The 15,388-nt window shown below is 31.3% G+C and overlaps 1 protein-coding gene across 3 annotated transcripts in view; it reads left to right on the top strand.

The window, feature by feature from the left end:
* Positions 1-15,388, top strand: part of LOC122627005 (UNC93-like protein) — a 39,949-nt gene that overhangs the window by 5,815 nt on the left and 18,746 nt on the right. The window contains exon 1 of one of the 3 annotated variants that reach the window (XM_043807706.1): positions 317-975. The exons of 1 other annotated variant lie outside the window; for it this stretch is intronic. The gene's annotated coding sequence lies outside the window, so the exon portion shown is untranslated. Of the gene's footprint in view, positions 1-316; positions 976-2,362; positions 2,932-15,388 lie in introns of those variants that run through there. One more of the 3 variants, XM_043807711.1, reaches the window with a different exon arrangement.

Below are 15,388 nucleotides of genomic sequence, written 5' to 3'. Positions count from 1 at the left end.
TGCTTGAATATGTAAAATAATATAAAATAAATAAGATGTATAGATCTGTGCAGAAAGGAGTAAGTATCCGATAATTTACGGACCATAGTAAATGTTTGTATGTGTATGCGCGCGCGTAATAGAGTGTACGGCCAGTGACATAGTGAGTGGTAGGAGGGAAAAACAGTGTGGTGCTATTACCTGGCAGTAAAACTGAGTGTCCACGTACGACAAACAGACGAGCTTGTGCGATGTATAAAAAGAGAAATAGCGAGAAAAATGGAAGGAAAGAAAAGGAAGGTGTGTGCGTTGTGCGGAATATGTGATGTATGCATGTATTGTTGGAAAGAGAGAGGGAGAGAGGTTAGAAAGAGAACGACAAACTCGAGTCGGCGAACCGAATCCGCTCAGCGATTCCAAAGTCCGCTGGCAGGTTCAGTTGTCTTCGAATCCCCGAACTGTTCGGACGTTGTTTGGGCCGAGTGATTTTTTTCTATTTCTTCGTTTTTTTGAACTGTTGCACGTTTTATACATATTTTTCCTTGTTCTCTCTTTCTCTTGTTTTCTTCTGCTCTTCCTTGTTCTTCTGCATGGGCACGCGCACGCGTTACATATTTTCATATTTCCTTAGGATACAAAACCCGCGAGATTTAGATATTCACGAAATTAATTTTGAGTTTATCGCGCGGTAGAGTGTTTGGGTATTCGCGTGCGTGAAACAAGAGAAAATCGTACTTTCCATCTCTGTCTTGAAAGAAAAGCGATATAAGCGATAAAAATCTTGAAATTGAAAAAAAAGAACCGAGATTTGAAACGTCATTGACAAGGCTTTTTTGTCGAGCCTTCGAACGAAGCTTTTTTCTCCCATTGGAAGATCTCTGCGAGAGCGGCTTACTTGGTTTTACTACGACGAAGGATATCGACGTGAAAGAGACGAAAGATCGGAGTATTTTCTCAAATTCTCGCAAAGAGGAAAGGAACTACACCTTCTAAAACGTGAGTATTAGTTTTGTGTACTTTTCATGTCCGGATTCACTCTCGATACGACGCATGCGTTGCTTTCTTTGGACGTGAAAGGAATCCGAGAAATCTTTATATTTTCTCGACATATTAACCGTCCTCCTGTACTTTCGCCATTTTTCTGTTTTTTTTGCCATATCAGAAAAAAAAAATCGTTCATGTTGAAATGTTTTGAAATATGTATCGTATGGTGTAAATGTAATGTATTGTTCTGAGCATCAGTAACTTATGTGGAACTATGTCGTAAAATATAATATATTTCTCGGAGGTATATTTGTCTCTTTGCATAAAAACCCAGTGTTTGTAAACGACATTTGTCGTTGTTTCCTCGAGAAGAGAAAACACGGCACGATACGTTTATTTATAACATTCTGCTTTGGGCATGAAGAATGTAGATTTATCTTTACATTCGCGTAAGTACGATGTTATTCGATGTATATTCATCGTGACACAGGAAAACGATAATTGTAATAAAGATTACTTTGAATTTCATCAATAATTAATTTTTTATATTAATTGATTATATTTTTCTTTTTATCGCTAAAGAATACAATTTAATTGAAATCAAAGAATTTTTCAAATCCTAAACTAAGACCCTTAGTGTATATTCCCTTTCTTTTTGTTTTCAATAAAATGTATTTAGTTTTTATTTTTCAGTCTATATTATAATACAATTATATTAATGAGTTGAACTTTAGTGTATAAATGAAATATTTAAGGGAAAATGATACTTTTGTTAAAATTGTTTCATGCGTAACGTTTCCATCGATTTCTTTAGGACTGTCATAAATAAAATACTTGTTTTTACTTTATATTTTTTATGATAACTTTATATATTTATATTGTGAACTATCGGTATGTGTGGACGTAACGTTCGTTTTTCTGTGATTCATCTCTTTCGTTTTTCATTTCTCTTTATGCATGTGTGTGTGTGCATGTGCGTTTTGAATATATATATATATATATATATATATATATATATATATATCAAATATACACGTGTATATAAAATAAGAAGTTCGAATCTTCGTTTACTGTGTGTAATCTAACAGCCGGCAACCATGCAGTCTTAAACTTCTTAGACACTTACTAATTTATAATATAATATTAATTTATAACAATATGATCTCATATGGCAAGGTGTTAAATTTGTTTTGTGCCCAAAACATTTCAAGTCCAAAACAAATGTCATCGTACTATAAAAAGAAAAATATACGGTTCCATTTAAGAAAACGAATTCGACTTTAAAATTTTCCCGAACACTTCATCTGAAAAAAATTGACATCAAACAAATTTGTAAACAAATTTTTTTTGGTAGATTCACGAGATATTCCTATTTTTTGAGATAAAAGGAACGCATTATATGTATACGTATGTATCAGTCTATTGTTTAACTAATCAATCTTTTGCAGCTATTTGTTTCCCAATATTCTCTCATTTTAGCTTATGCATATACATTTACATGAGTTCTAATTGTTTAACTGTTATGTAAGAAGAATAAGAAGAAGCATGATTGGATCTCACATTTAATGGCTAAATTATCCTGTAACTTTTTTCTTTCGACAAAATATTCTTAATGATTATTTTATGGTTCTCTTGATAGTTTAACGTATAGATAATTGAAGCTATCATTAGTCAAGCAGAAAAACGATTATTCGAAGATTTTCTCGATTTTACTAAATTTTACAATAAAGAGTATCAAAATGTCGATATGAATACAGTTTAATGATGTGATTAATGGTTTAATGATTTAGCGTTCCTCAAATGAAATAAATTCTGTCAAGTATTATTGCGATTAAATTTTTCGTAACATTTTAAGTCCAAGTTATTTTAATCTTCAATCGTTACTCTCGATAATATCAAACGTTACAAAGAAGTGCGTTGTATGCAAGTAGAGGAAAGTTCAGCGGCTCCTTTCTAAGCGAGATATATGTAAGTATTTACATGCATATATTGTATGTACATAATTTTTCTAGCATGACACATTGCGAAGGAATTTAAATGGGCGGCTTCGTGTAATAGTATCAATCGATACTGACAGGTGTAGAAAAAAATGATTTTTCTTTTGAAATCATATTTTATGTTTCCTCCCCCTCTTACAAAAAATCGAATGTCCTGATTTAATGTATTACGAAAATAACGCATAAACATAGAAAGTAGTCGCAAATAATCTTACATACGTTTTTTGAAATAGTTAATGTTCTCTGCACTTGGATATATCAATCGAAATATAGATATTTCTTCGTTATTGAAATTAAATTAAAATTATAAACTTCAGATTCTATTAGACATATATATTCTTATTATCTACAATGTATTATATACTCTCCCCCCCCTCTTCCTCTCTCATTTATTGAGCATGATACGCAAATTTTTAAAAACCTTAAACCCGAAAATATTACTATACGCATAACAAAAACGCGAGAAAGAAGATAGATTCCTGTAAGCATTCCTGCGAGCATGTGCACGTGTGCTTCATTCATTACAAAATTCGCGCGCACAGAAACGAACGCGTATGTCACTTAGGATAGAATTTCATGTTTCGATACGTGAAAGGACTATATCTAGGAATATGAGTTCAGTGAGATAACATCAATTCGCATTTGAATTTCACAAAACCTTATTCTCGCTGAAGTAACAACAAGAAACTTGCTGTTGCTTCTTGTTGCTGCATGTTTCAAAACATTTTCAACAAACAGCATCTTATAAAAACATTTTGTCTACACTAAACAACATAATCTGAGGAACATTTGTGTTTTGTTTCGGTTCCTTTTGTTTTCAAAAGTATATTTATGTGGTTACTAGAGGAGCATTTATTTATATTGCCAGATGTAGCCTCGTGTTTTATGTTTCTCTTTGATTTTCGCCGTTGGGTAGAAATAGGTGATAAGCGGTGACATTTGTTACTAGATACAGAAATTTAAGGAAATATTTGATAACAAACGACGACTTTTTCAAGATATACAAAATATGAATAAAAATTCCTTTGTTGTTCCTTCAGTGTGAATAAAGCTTAACACGTTCACGTCGGCGCGTATCACCGGTGGCTCGCGCTCGAATCTTATATTTTCCGTCAGAGTGAGCGTATCACCAAAAATTTAGTTCGATTAGTAACTAAAAAAAATTGCTATATAGTTAAACTTTCAATAATGGATATTTAATGTATATTAATCGCAAAAAAGTAGGATGAAGAAAAGCATTAATATGAGCGCTGCCCCACAAAAGTAAAAACAAGCGCCAGCGTGAACGTGTTAAGAGACAAAAACGTGGACTCAAGGAAGAGAAAAACGAAAGAGATAGATTATAAATTTATTTTTACAGTAATACCACGAATACGCGTAAACAAATTTCGATCTTGTTTAATTCGAGATTATGGAAGGTCGTCAAGATTCTTTTCAATATTCTTCTTGATTAATCGTAAACAGACACATGTATATGCAATGGAGATAACAAAAAGAAAATATAAAAGTACATTGAAAGTATTTAACTGTAAATTCTGCCTTAAAGGACGGCTTGATTAAGAAAGGAAAGGATGTAAAAAGACGGTTCTCTTTATTTAATTCAGTTGCATATAACAAAGTGCATTTTTGCTATAAAAATTTAAAATTGATCTAGACTATAATAAATACGGGCGCACCTTTTCACCCGGCGATTCATTGTGAAACGAACGAGCGTTCACTGGCTGATCCCTGACGAAGACTTTCTAAACCGCGGCGAATACAACGCGCACACTCTGGCCACGTGGCTCCATTTCACTGAAAGACTGGTAAACATGCCTTCTGTCGCAAAGAGCTTCGATTACTTCAACGATTATTTTAATAAAATCTTCAATTATTACTCGATTATTTGTTCAGATTTATTAATTGATGTAATTAATATACAAATTTTTCATTTAATTTCATGATCAATGGTAGCTCCAATTTTGGATACTGGAAATGATAGCAATATGGTGAATCTTTTATTGTTCTGAAAAAGGAATTTACTAGTAATTCGATCACCGAAAGAGAATTTTAGCGATAACTCGAGCATTTTTATTAGTCAGTGAAATAAAATAACAGTGATATTTCTAATAAAAACAATATCACCTATATATGTATGTATGTACATCTATATACATATATGTACCAGAGATATATAAATAAATAGATACGTAAAAGTAATCGAAACTTCCTTTATGCAAAAATGTTTCGTTATCTTGACATAAAACAAACGTAACATGGTTATCTTCGATCCTGGATAGGCAGGAAAGGTTCCTGTATTTCTAACAAAGGCTAATGTCATTTACCACGTTTATTTTCGGCAGGATTAGATTTATGACAACAGCGAGAATGATTTTATAACGACATTGAGTATTGCACGCAATGAAGTATAGCAATTTGAAACAAGTAATTTCGCAAGAATTCCTTTTGACCGATTTTCATTTCGATAATTACGCTTAAATTATTATTTCGTAATACATAATTCAAATACGTAGCTATTTGATTATAATAGTGTTATCTTGTCAGTTTTACCGTTGCCATTGTTTTAATTACACTTATTATAAATATTTAATAAACACAATTTTTGTAAATATTTAAACTAGTCGATGAATTTAAATTCTTATCTTGTAATATGTGGCTTTGTGAAACAATGGGCCAAAAATAAGAAGCAGGACTTAGTCTTGTGGTGGCTACAGGTTTTATTAAGGTTTAATATAATATTATTAAGGTTTAATTTAATATAATATTAAACTTTAATAAAACCTGTACAAATATATATTTATTACAAGTAATCAGCTTTTGTGATATACAAAATAATGCATATCGTTTTATATTACAGTATCGTTACCTTTTAAATGGTCAATAAAAAAGATCGAACGTATAGCCAGATTACTATGGGTTTTATTTCAGCGCATATGCGATTTTATCATCAAATATGCATGTGTCGTTAAATCTTATTCTCATTAATGAAACAACAAAAACTTTTTATTAATGTTGCATCTATCTTGAAAAAGTTGTCGCTTGTTGCCAAATATTTTTCCAGTTTTCTTCCAGATACCTGTTCCCATTCGGAATAGTAAAGATCAAAGATAAATAAGAAATACGTGGCAACAGAAACAAATATTTCTCCAATTTGTATGTTTGTCATTCGATTTATAATATAGGTGATGACAATGCACTTTATAGATATATATTAGTAGAATGTTATAGATATATATTAGTGAAATAATGACATGGAATAATAGTTTATTTATTAAGTTAATTGAAGTGTACAAAAGATACGAACGTTTGTGTTTCTCTTTCGATAGGAATTATAAATGCAAAAATGCAAAAAATGATGCGTGGACAGAAGATATTGTTCATCTGATAATAAGGTATCATCATGTTTCAATGCATTCATAAATTGTATGTAATTTTTATTGGTCTAGACTTGATCGAGTCCATACTTTTCGCTCTTCCATTTTTTTATCAACGATAACAATAAATTCTGTAATGAGCAAGTGTTCTTCAGTCATCGTTAGCTGTTCAATAGAAATTGATTTGCATGTGGACAACTGGTTGCTAACAACAAATCTAATCTTGAAACCGAAATAAAATCTAAATATTCTTGTTTATGTTGTTTTAGTATTGAAAAAATATTTCTGTTAGTTCGGATGTTTGTTAGAAATGTTTTGGAACATACAGTAATAAGAGACAACTAACAGTTCGTCGTTGTTATTTTAGTGAGCACGAGGCTTTATGAATTAAATTATAAGCCACGATGTAAAAGATTTAATATTCTTCGATATTTTATTTTTGTCTATTGTGAACAAAATCTAATTTATGTCATATGAACAAAATTTTGTTCTTTTTATTGACATAAGAGCTAAAAAACATATAATAATAATCTTGGAATGATATAAATGAAATAGTATAGTCTAGAGCAAAGGTGGATAACTAGAGTCATATGTATATAGTTTGCGCCCTTATTTGCCTGCTCCGATAAAGTGGGAAAAGACGATCCCCATTATTTGATAACGTTGTGCCTTGTAAGTTGTGCAGTTTTTGTTTCCGTCTTTTGTTTTCTTGTGGATAGTATTGTGTAGTCCACGGCGAAGAAAAAGTTGCATACTTCTAGTCTAGATTATCATTGATTAACTGAAGCAAATGTTGTATAGCATCTTATTGAACTATCAGTTTAGTTTTAGTATAAGAAATAGTTTCTTAAAACTAAGTTCGTATACCACTAATATTTTTCTATGCGAATATATATCATTTGTGCGATGTAATTGCTTGTTTGGAATGCGATCTCGTTATTTTGTTTTATATTATATGTTGTCATTACTCGATCTTTCCTGTTGGTTTTATATATGTGTGAATATATGTACATAATTTAATTTCTGACAAAATTAACTTTCTAATATGTAAACCATTTAAGTTAGCGATAATTCTATTGATACAGATAACGTAATGGAGTGTTAGTAGTATAAACATGAAACGAACGAACCTGAAAAGGTAGAGAAACGACGAAAAATAGAAGAACCTCTCGCATTTACGTAAATTGATCGATCGAGTAATTTTTCATCTTATTTACTAAAAACAAAATGGGTTAATTGTATTTGATTCGTCCGCAGATACTTTCCGATTGGCAGACAATATTTCATAAAAATTTGTATGATACTTTCAATAATTGCTACGAACCAAATGACGAGCATGTATTGGATTACTTTCACCTTGGAATATTGGAGTATACTTATTCACTTCGAAGATGGCATATATATATATATATATATATATATATATATATATATAATGAAATATATAATTAATTATTTTATATATTTAATTAATTTATTAAATAAAAATGATACGGCAAAATGCTTTTTAAATAGGAGAAATTTGTCATATAATATTATCTTTATCTTCATCATCATCCTCGTCGTCGCCGTCGTCATTATTACCATACTATCATTATCGTACTATCATTACTATAATTACTGTTGCTACCATTATCATTGACGTTGTTGTCATAGTTGTTATTTTATTTTTTTTATTATTATTATTTTTTATTTTGTGTCGCGAGGTTTTCATGTTCCCGCGAGAGTTTCAAATGGACGAGCTCCGTCAATTTTATAATAATAGAGATGAGATCTAATATATTTGGAACCGTTTCATATCTTTTCGTTTATTTTGATGACAAATTCGAATCATTTTAAACTTGATTGGAAGCATGCAAAGTCATCAAAGTCTTAATAAATTTGAAGTCTTTTGCAATTTTTGATTATTGTAACTTTAAATCTAAGACTCTATTCACGAAATAATTGCATATACGTAAATGGCAAGTTGCAAATGATCGCAATGAAAAATCTTCATAATTCGAAGTGTTTTAGATCAACGAAACTAATCGAAGAATCGAGACTTAGCAAGGTTTCGAAAACTATGTCAACAATTTTAAGTTATCAATAAATTTCGAAGCGTTTGAAATTGTCGTTATTTATTTTTATTTAAAGCGACTCGAAATGTTCCGATATTTTTTCTTATAATTCTTATGATATTATAATTGTTACTAATTTACTGTTTCTTGATTCCAGAGCTCTTTTATTTCTATTGCTAATGATACATACTTTGTGATCTTTTCTTGCTCCTTTTCTGTGATGTTTGTATTATTCAGTATTGCGATGTAGACTAAGTAGATTTTCTTTTCTCTTTATTAATATTTATATGTAATGGTCTATTGTCTATGATTGTTTTACCTGTGTATATCGTTCTGTTCCAATAAAGTTTATAGTTTTTAAGTACGTTTTTTGGTGTATATTTCTAATATAATGTGTATGTTTGTATAAGATGATTTTGAATTGCGATTTTTTGGTGTATGATCTTTGTGTTATGTAGTGTTTGTTAATGCAGTCTGTTCCAGCTAGTAACTTACATATTCTTGTTATATCCTCTATTGCCTTTCTGTATTGATGGCATTTTTTACATGTCTGTGTTTATGGTTTCTTTGATTATCTACTTCCTGTAATTTCTCGTGACTATAACGGTGTCCAGTATTACTTGAATGAATCCCTCTGTTTTTGAGAACAGTTGTCCTGCTGTGAGATTTTTGCTATAATGACCTGCTATAAAAGCTATTTATCTATTTTTAGATCTTGTATAATGTTATAGTGTTTGCCGTGTAATGCTTTTTTGGATTATTATTTTTTCTTTTGTTCCGTCGTAGTTGTGTGTGTATCTTCTTGTATGTATTTTGTTTTAGATTGAGTGATGAATATTGTTTGTTTACTTTGATGACTACTTTGGAAGTAATATGGTTTTGTTGTGTAAATAGGTTCTTAAACTTTCTATTCGTGTTTTGTATAACGCTTGTATGTTTATTAATTTTCTTCCTCCTTCTTTTCTGCTTATTGCAATTTGACCAGTGTATGAATTCGGATATAATTTGCTACAGTACTTCGTGAATTTTATAATTTTCCAATTCTGTGAGTCTTTGAATAAGTAAGTCAGGACAGGTATAGTGTATACATTAATTACTTCAAAAATATTTTTGGAATTGAGTTTTGATTTGAATATATAATTGAGTTTCTGTCTGTATGTATGTTTTACATGAATACGAAGTATTTGTATGTTTCTTCTGCTTGCATGCTTTTGAGTGTTTCATTGTTAAGTATTTTTGATGTTTTTTGCCTTTTGAATTTCCTTTTATTTATTTAACATTTGTCAATTCCGAACTCCATGCCTATGTTTCTTATAATATTTCTTATTATTTTTAAAAGAACTTGCATTTGTGTTTTGCTTGTCATGAATATTTTGATATCGTCCATATAGAATAAGTGATTATTATGTTGTGCATTTATGTTTATTTTGAAACTATATGTGATTCTACTTAATGCATTTGATAATGAATTGATACATAGATAGAAGTATAATGTATTAAAACATTGCCTTAGATTATTCCTCTGATAATTTAAATTTCATTCATTTATTTGTGTGTTTGATTTGTAATTAAATGTATTGTTGTTTTCCATATTTGCATGACTATGAACAAAAAATTATGTATATGTTTGTCCGTTTTATATATTTCTAAGACTTTAAGCAGCCAACTATGTGGTATGGAAGAAAAAACTTTTTTATGATCTATGTAACATATAATTAGATTTCACTGTTGTTTACTGCCTGATTCATAATTATACTGTCTATTATAACCTGCTCTTTGCATCCTCTACTGATTTCCTGGCATCCTTTCTGTTTCTTTGTTAGTATGTTGTATTGCGCTAAAAGTTCGTCTATTTTTCATGTCATGATTTATTTTCGCTGCATGTCGCGGCGCGACATCGTTTGGACGAAAATGGGGAGTATATTTATATACAGCCGATAGTATTTACGACAGATTAATCCTCTATATATTGTGTTAAAGTTATTGGTCTCGGCAGGACTTTTTGTCTCGGAGTGATAATGCACACAGTGATGGAACTACTGATGTAGATGTAAACAATAAAATGACGATCTATATTGCATGACGCTATTATAAATCCACAGCAGAATATATGGAAACAACGGATATAATTTGGTTTTTTTTCTTTAAGGAAGAAAGACGTGTGCTTGAGTTCAAGCGATCGTTACTATGTATGTTGGTATGATATTTGTGAGGAATTTGAAATTTTTCAGTTTATATGAAATGATGGAGAGTTAATAATATGAAATGATCAGTGAGTTAATATGAATTAGTGAAATATTAATTTGAATCAAAATGACTTTGATGCAGATCTCTGCAATATTTTTTTTGCCATATCGATGTATCGAATATTAAATATTCTGGTCGACAAATTTATATCAAATTTGAATACAATCATAAAACGTTCTTCTGATCATATTGTGTCATTTTGCAAATGTCTGCTCTTATTGTGTCTAGATATCTTGACGTTAAGATCGTTTTACCTAGATTTCGTTCAATTTATTTTTTTGAATAAACTGGTTCGGTACATTTTGTTTATTCTCCTTATTATGGTCACTATAGCTGCAGTGTAAATTAATAAATGTATATTCTCTAGTGTGCCTATTTCATTTATATGATTTTCTAGTGTATTGTTAATTGCATTGATAATGTTTGGTATGCGATTACTATGTATTAGTTTTAATAATACTGATCCCTTTCCACTCTATAATACATTTTTATCTCGTTATCTATTTCTTCTGAGATATTTATGTTTGCTATTGTTTACTTGTGTTCATTTTTTACACCACCACCACCACCACCACCATTGTGCAGGATGTTGGTGAGGTTTCCGTGAGAGAGAGAGAGAGAGGAAATTTCACGGAAATTATCATGATAGATTTCGTTCATACAAGAAAGATTTGGTATAACTAATTGGAATATCTTGATTGACTAATTGTAAAAGTTGATTTCTAAGTCTGCTTTTGTTCGATAGGAGGATAACTGGTATGACTCATTTAATAATTTTACGGCTTAGTCGTTGTTGAATTAAACCCGAAAACCAAGGTTCTACGGATCGAATTTCTATATTTTCATCATAAAAGCCGACATCATTTTTGCAAATAAACAACGAAAAGGAGCAGCAAAAAGCACCAAAAGAGGCCTTACATAATTTATCATTAACTTAACGAACTGCCTTTTAAGCAACTTCAAACTTAATTTCTCAAATGAATTACATAGTATCTCAATTTTTCTTCTTGGGAGATATAGGTTGATAATTATTCTTTTTTTCAACATTAATAAAAATGGAATCATCGTTTTTTATTTGCATTCTATTTTATTCGAATTTTCAGCAAATTATCTGTATATCATTGTATTATTTTCTTTAAAAGCTTTCGTGAAGAATGTACATAAAGATGTACGTAACAGCAAAGTTAAAGAGAAAACGCCATTTGATACATCTCGAATTGTAATATAGACGTCGAAGGCATAGCCAGCGATTCATCGGTATGTTCGTATAGACGTATATTTTCAGATACACACATAGATTCATTTCTTGAAAACAATGACACATTGGCTCTGTCAATCGCAATGCGCGTCGCACGCGATCGTTAATAATTGCGATCGATAAGTAAGAGGTGAGTCAGCGTAGTACGCACGTGGCTAGTGGTCTGATTATCTGTATATGTATGCGTGTTTGTATGTTCTTGGAAACACGTACTCAAGTGAAGGAATCAGATTCGTTTTGAAATATCGAGACTAACGATAACGATTACTGTTTTAGCTTGCCTCTTGGTAAAATTAATCCTAGTAGCGTTTTGATTCATTGTCATAGCTTCGTCCAATGTCTCTTCTTACAATTTGATATATAAATACACACACACACACACACACACACACATAATTTTGAAGTCCCAATGAAATATTTAATTTTAGATTGACTAAATATTCTCTTCGATTAAAAAAATCTTCCGATTGTAAAGCACAATTTACAGACCTCCTTTTTCCTTTTTGCTTTTTCATTGTATCTCTAAATCTTTTGGCTCGTTAAGGTCAAGAATAACTGTGCTGATATGTTTTGTCGGAAAGACACGTTTCATTTTAATGCGTTACTGATTAACTGGCACGTAAATTTTAAGCATCTGCTGAATTAGCGTGAATTTTTATCGACATTGAATTTTAGGAAAGGAAAGAATACTTTGGCACATTTTGTAACGTTAATAAGTATTGTGAGAGAACATACGTAAAATATCTATCTCATTATTAGCGCCATTGTCGTTTAAGTAGCTATTATTATTTAATTATTTTTTTCCATGCAAATTTGTTTTATTTTATTAATCGAACACTAATCGTAATGATAAATTAATCAATTATTTTATATTTGACAAAATTTCAAAATTTATTGCAAATTTATCCTATTTCCGATCGTAGTAAACAAATATTAAATAAAAATTAATAAAAATAAAAAAATTGCGATAAAAGAAAGTGTGGCGCGCATTCGTGTTATTCTATATGACACGAATTCTATTGTTATCGCACTTACCTGGCACGACCGGATCCTCGGCAGTTATGCAATGAAGAGATTATATTTTGCCTCGTTCCGCTCTTTAGCCTCGTCACCTTCATGTCTATGCGCCACCTTTAAGGCTACATGCGCACTGTCGACCAGCCGTCAACGACCAGGTTGACGAACAACCAAAAAATCAGCCAACCGAACTCGGTGATAAACTCGACAAATCTAATTTATCAGTATTGTAGCAAACTTCGAATAGAATAGATATCGAGAAGATTTTTATAATAATGAAGCTATTTTCAAATAAAAAAAATATATATTGGCTGCTTTCCTTATTATAAGAATACCGTACGAAAGTAATTTCTTGAAAACATTAGAAAGTATGAATCTCCCCTTGATACTGTTACCAGGAGTAGTTCTTCACTCTCAATCTGCCGTGAGGAGAGTCTAATATTTTAGAATTTTTGGATAAAGAAATTTTGGATACAAAATATTTTCCAGAATTGTATTCACTAGCTAAAATTATTTTAATCGTGTCCCTTGGAGATTACATTCGCCAATGTCCGCTGTGTCCAAGAATGTTTTTATAGTGCGAACGCATGCATTTGATTTAATGTATTTCACTACTAATCGGGATGACCAGTTTTCTAGTTGGCATCGACCTACTGGTCACTGTGACCAAATGTGTATGCGCTCATATATTCCCTTGAATTTAATGTTCGATATGGCGCATGCAACCTGACAATCATTCGCGATCGTTATTATAACCCAATAACGTTTCTAATAAGTTAGAGTTAGAGTAAATTAAATTGTGAATTTGTCTTCTTTTCTTTCTTTCTTCTTTATTCTCGTATATATACAATAAAGATATGTATTAGTTCTTTTCTGATATATGTATAAATTTGAGAACAAATAAAGGACTAATAAAAGATCATGTCATACCGATTTTTTTTTATTTCCGAAGTGACCAATTTAGATGAAAAGCCGTTCGTTATCGACGTGCAAGAATAGGCTTTCGAATGAGGTATTCGAAAATAGACGCAAAGTGATGGCGGGTAGTCGGGGAAAAGAAGATAGGAGGGAGTGGCCAAGGATCGACGATCTCTCACAATCAGTAGCACTTAATTGCGATGCGCGACGAAGCATGTGTCACGGCGCGGCACCGACCGGTCACGTACTCGAATCGATTACATCGACGACATATGAATCTACGAGCGTGCTCTCCTACGTGTTCGTTGCCATTCTTATAAGCTAATGAAAAGAGAAAGAAAGAGAGGAAAGAGGGTACAGTACATACATACGTAACGTGCGGTTATCATGCGGTGATGCGAACTAATAATTTAAAATTTATGACTTTTAAATCCAACTACCTAACGCATATTGATTTCGTCGTCAGTTTTTAACAAATAAACCCTGACAGGCTTAACAGTCAAGTTCTAAAGATCATCAAGTAACATCGTTTTTAATCCTGGTTAGTGAGTGACTAATTGTTGATACATACGATATCCGTTTCTATGTTTTTAATGTGATTCGTTTATGATTTTAACATAAATTTTTTAATATGCCTTTCGAAGACCTGTAAATAGATTAACAATCGTTTTCATTAACTTATGTATGCATCGTACTTACATATATTTGTATGTGCGTTTCATTTGATACAAAAGTCTATTAATGACAATGCACGATGATAGTTGCCTGGTGCAACTCGGCTTTGAGGTTATCCGCAAGGACGTCCACATAACTCGTGCTCGATATTAACTCAAGCCGATTGACTTGCATCAATTCGAAAGTGCAAGATGGATCGTTTCGGCTTCTCACTTCCATTGTCCTTGCTCTCGCAATATCATTAAATTTAAGTCAGCCAAAGAACTTCGTTTTTTGAACTATTATCGTGACGAAAACGCGTCCATTTTTCATAAAATTCACTTTTCATTTTTATTAATACTGAAAATTATCTTAATAAAAGTTATTGAAATAAAATTTTTGGTAAAAATCGCGGAACTATAACAATACGTGGGAGTGAACACTTCCATTTAATACAAGTAGATACTTATGGAGAATTTGATTGAAGAAGGGTTTGAATAGCTAGTTAGAGTAACCGCCCAGAAAATGGAAGATCCGGGTTTTCGAGTGTCTATTCCAAACTACCCGACAATCTAACTTTCTTCGCGAATTCTATAATTATATTTAATTTTAAAGAAAAAAAGTTAAAGTTGTTTATTAAAACTGGAGAGTTCGATATAACATACTTACATATATCTTGGTGAATCATTAATTACAAGAAATATAGTGAGTTATTGTAATGTGAAAATAACGCAATCGCGAAACAACTTGTTTTTTTTCTGATATTGTATACAGCGATATCACAACTTCTTTTTCATCGTCGAATGAGAAAATTTAAGAAAAATTCTGAAGATGCTATTATCTCACAAAATTATGCATAAATTCACGTACGAATAAGTAAAAACTTGTCATTGGATAGAAAGA

This window comes from Vespula pensylvanica, chromosome 2 (genome assembly GCF_014466175.1).
Source record: "Vespula pensylvanica isolate Volc-1 chromosome 2, ASM1446617v1, whole genome shotgun sequence".
Lineage (NCBI taxonomy): Eukaryota > Metazoa > Arthropoda > Insecta > Hymenoptera > Vespidae > Vespula > Vespula pensylvanica.
This window is presented reverse-complemented; position numbering and strand designations above follow the sequence as displayed.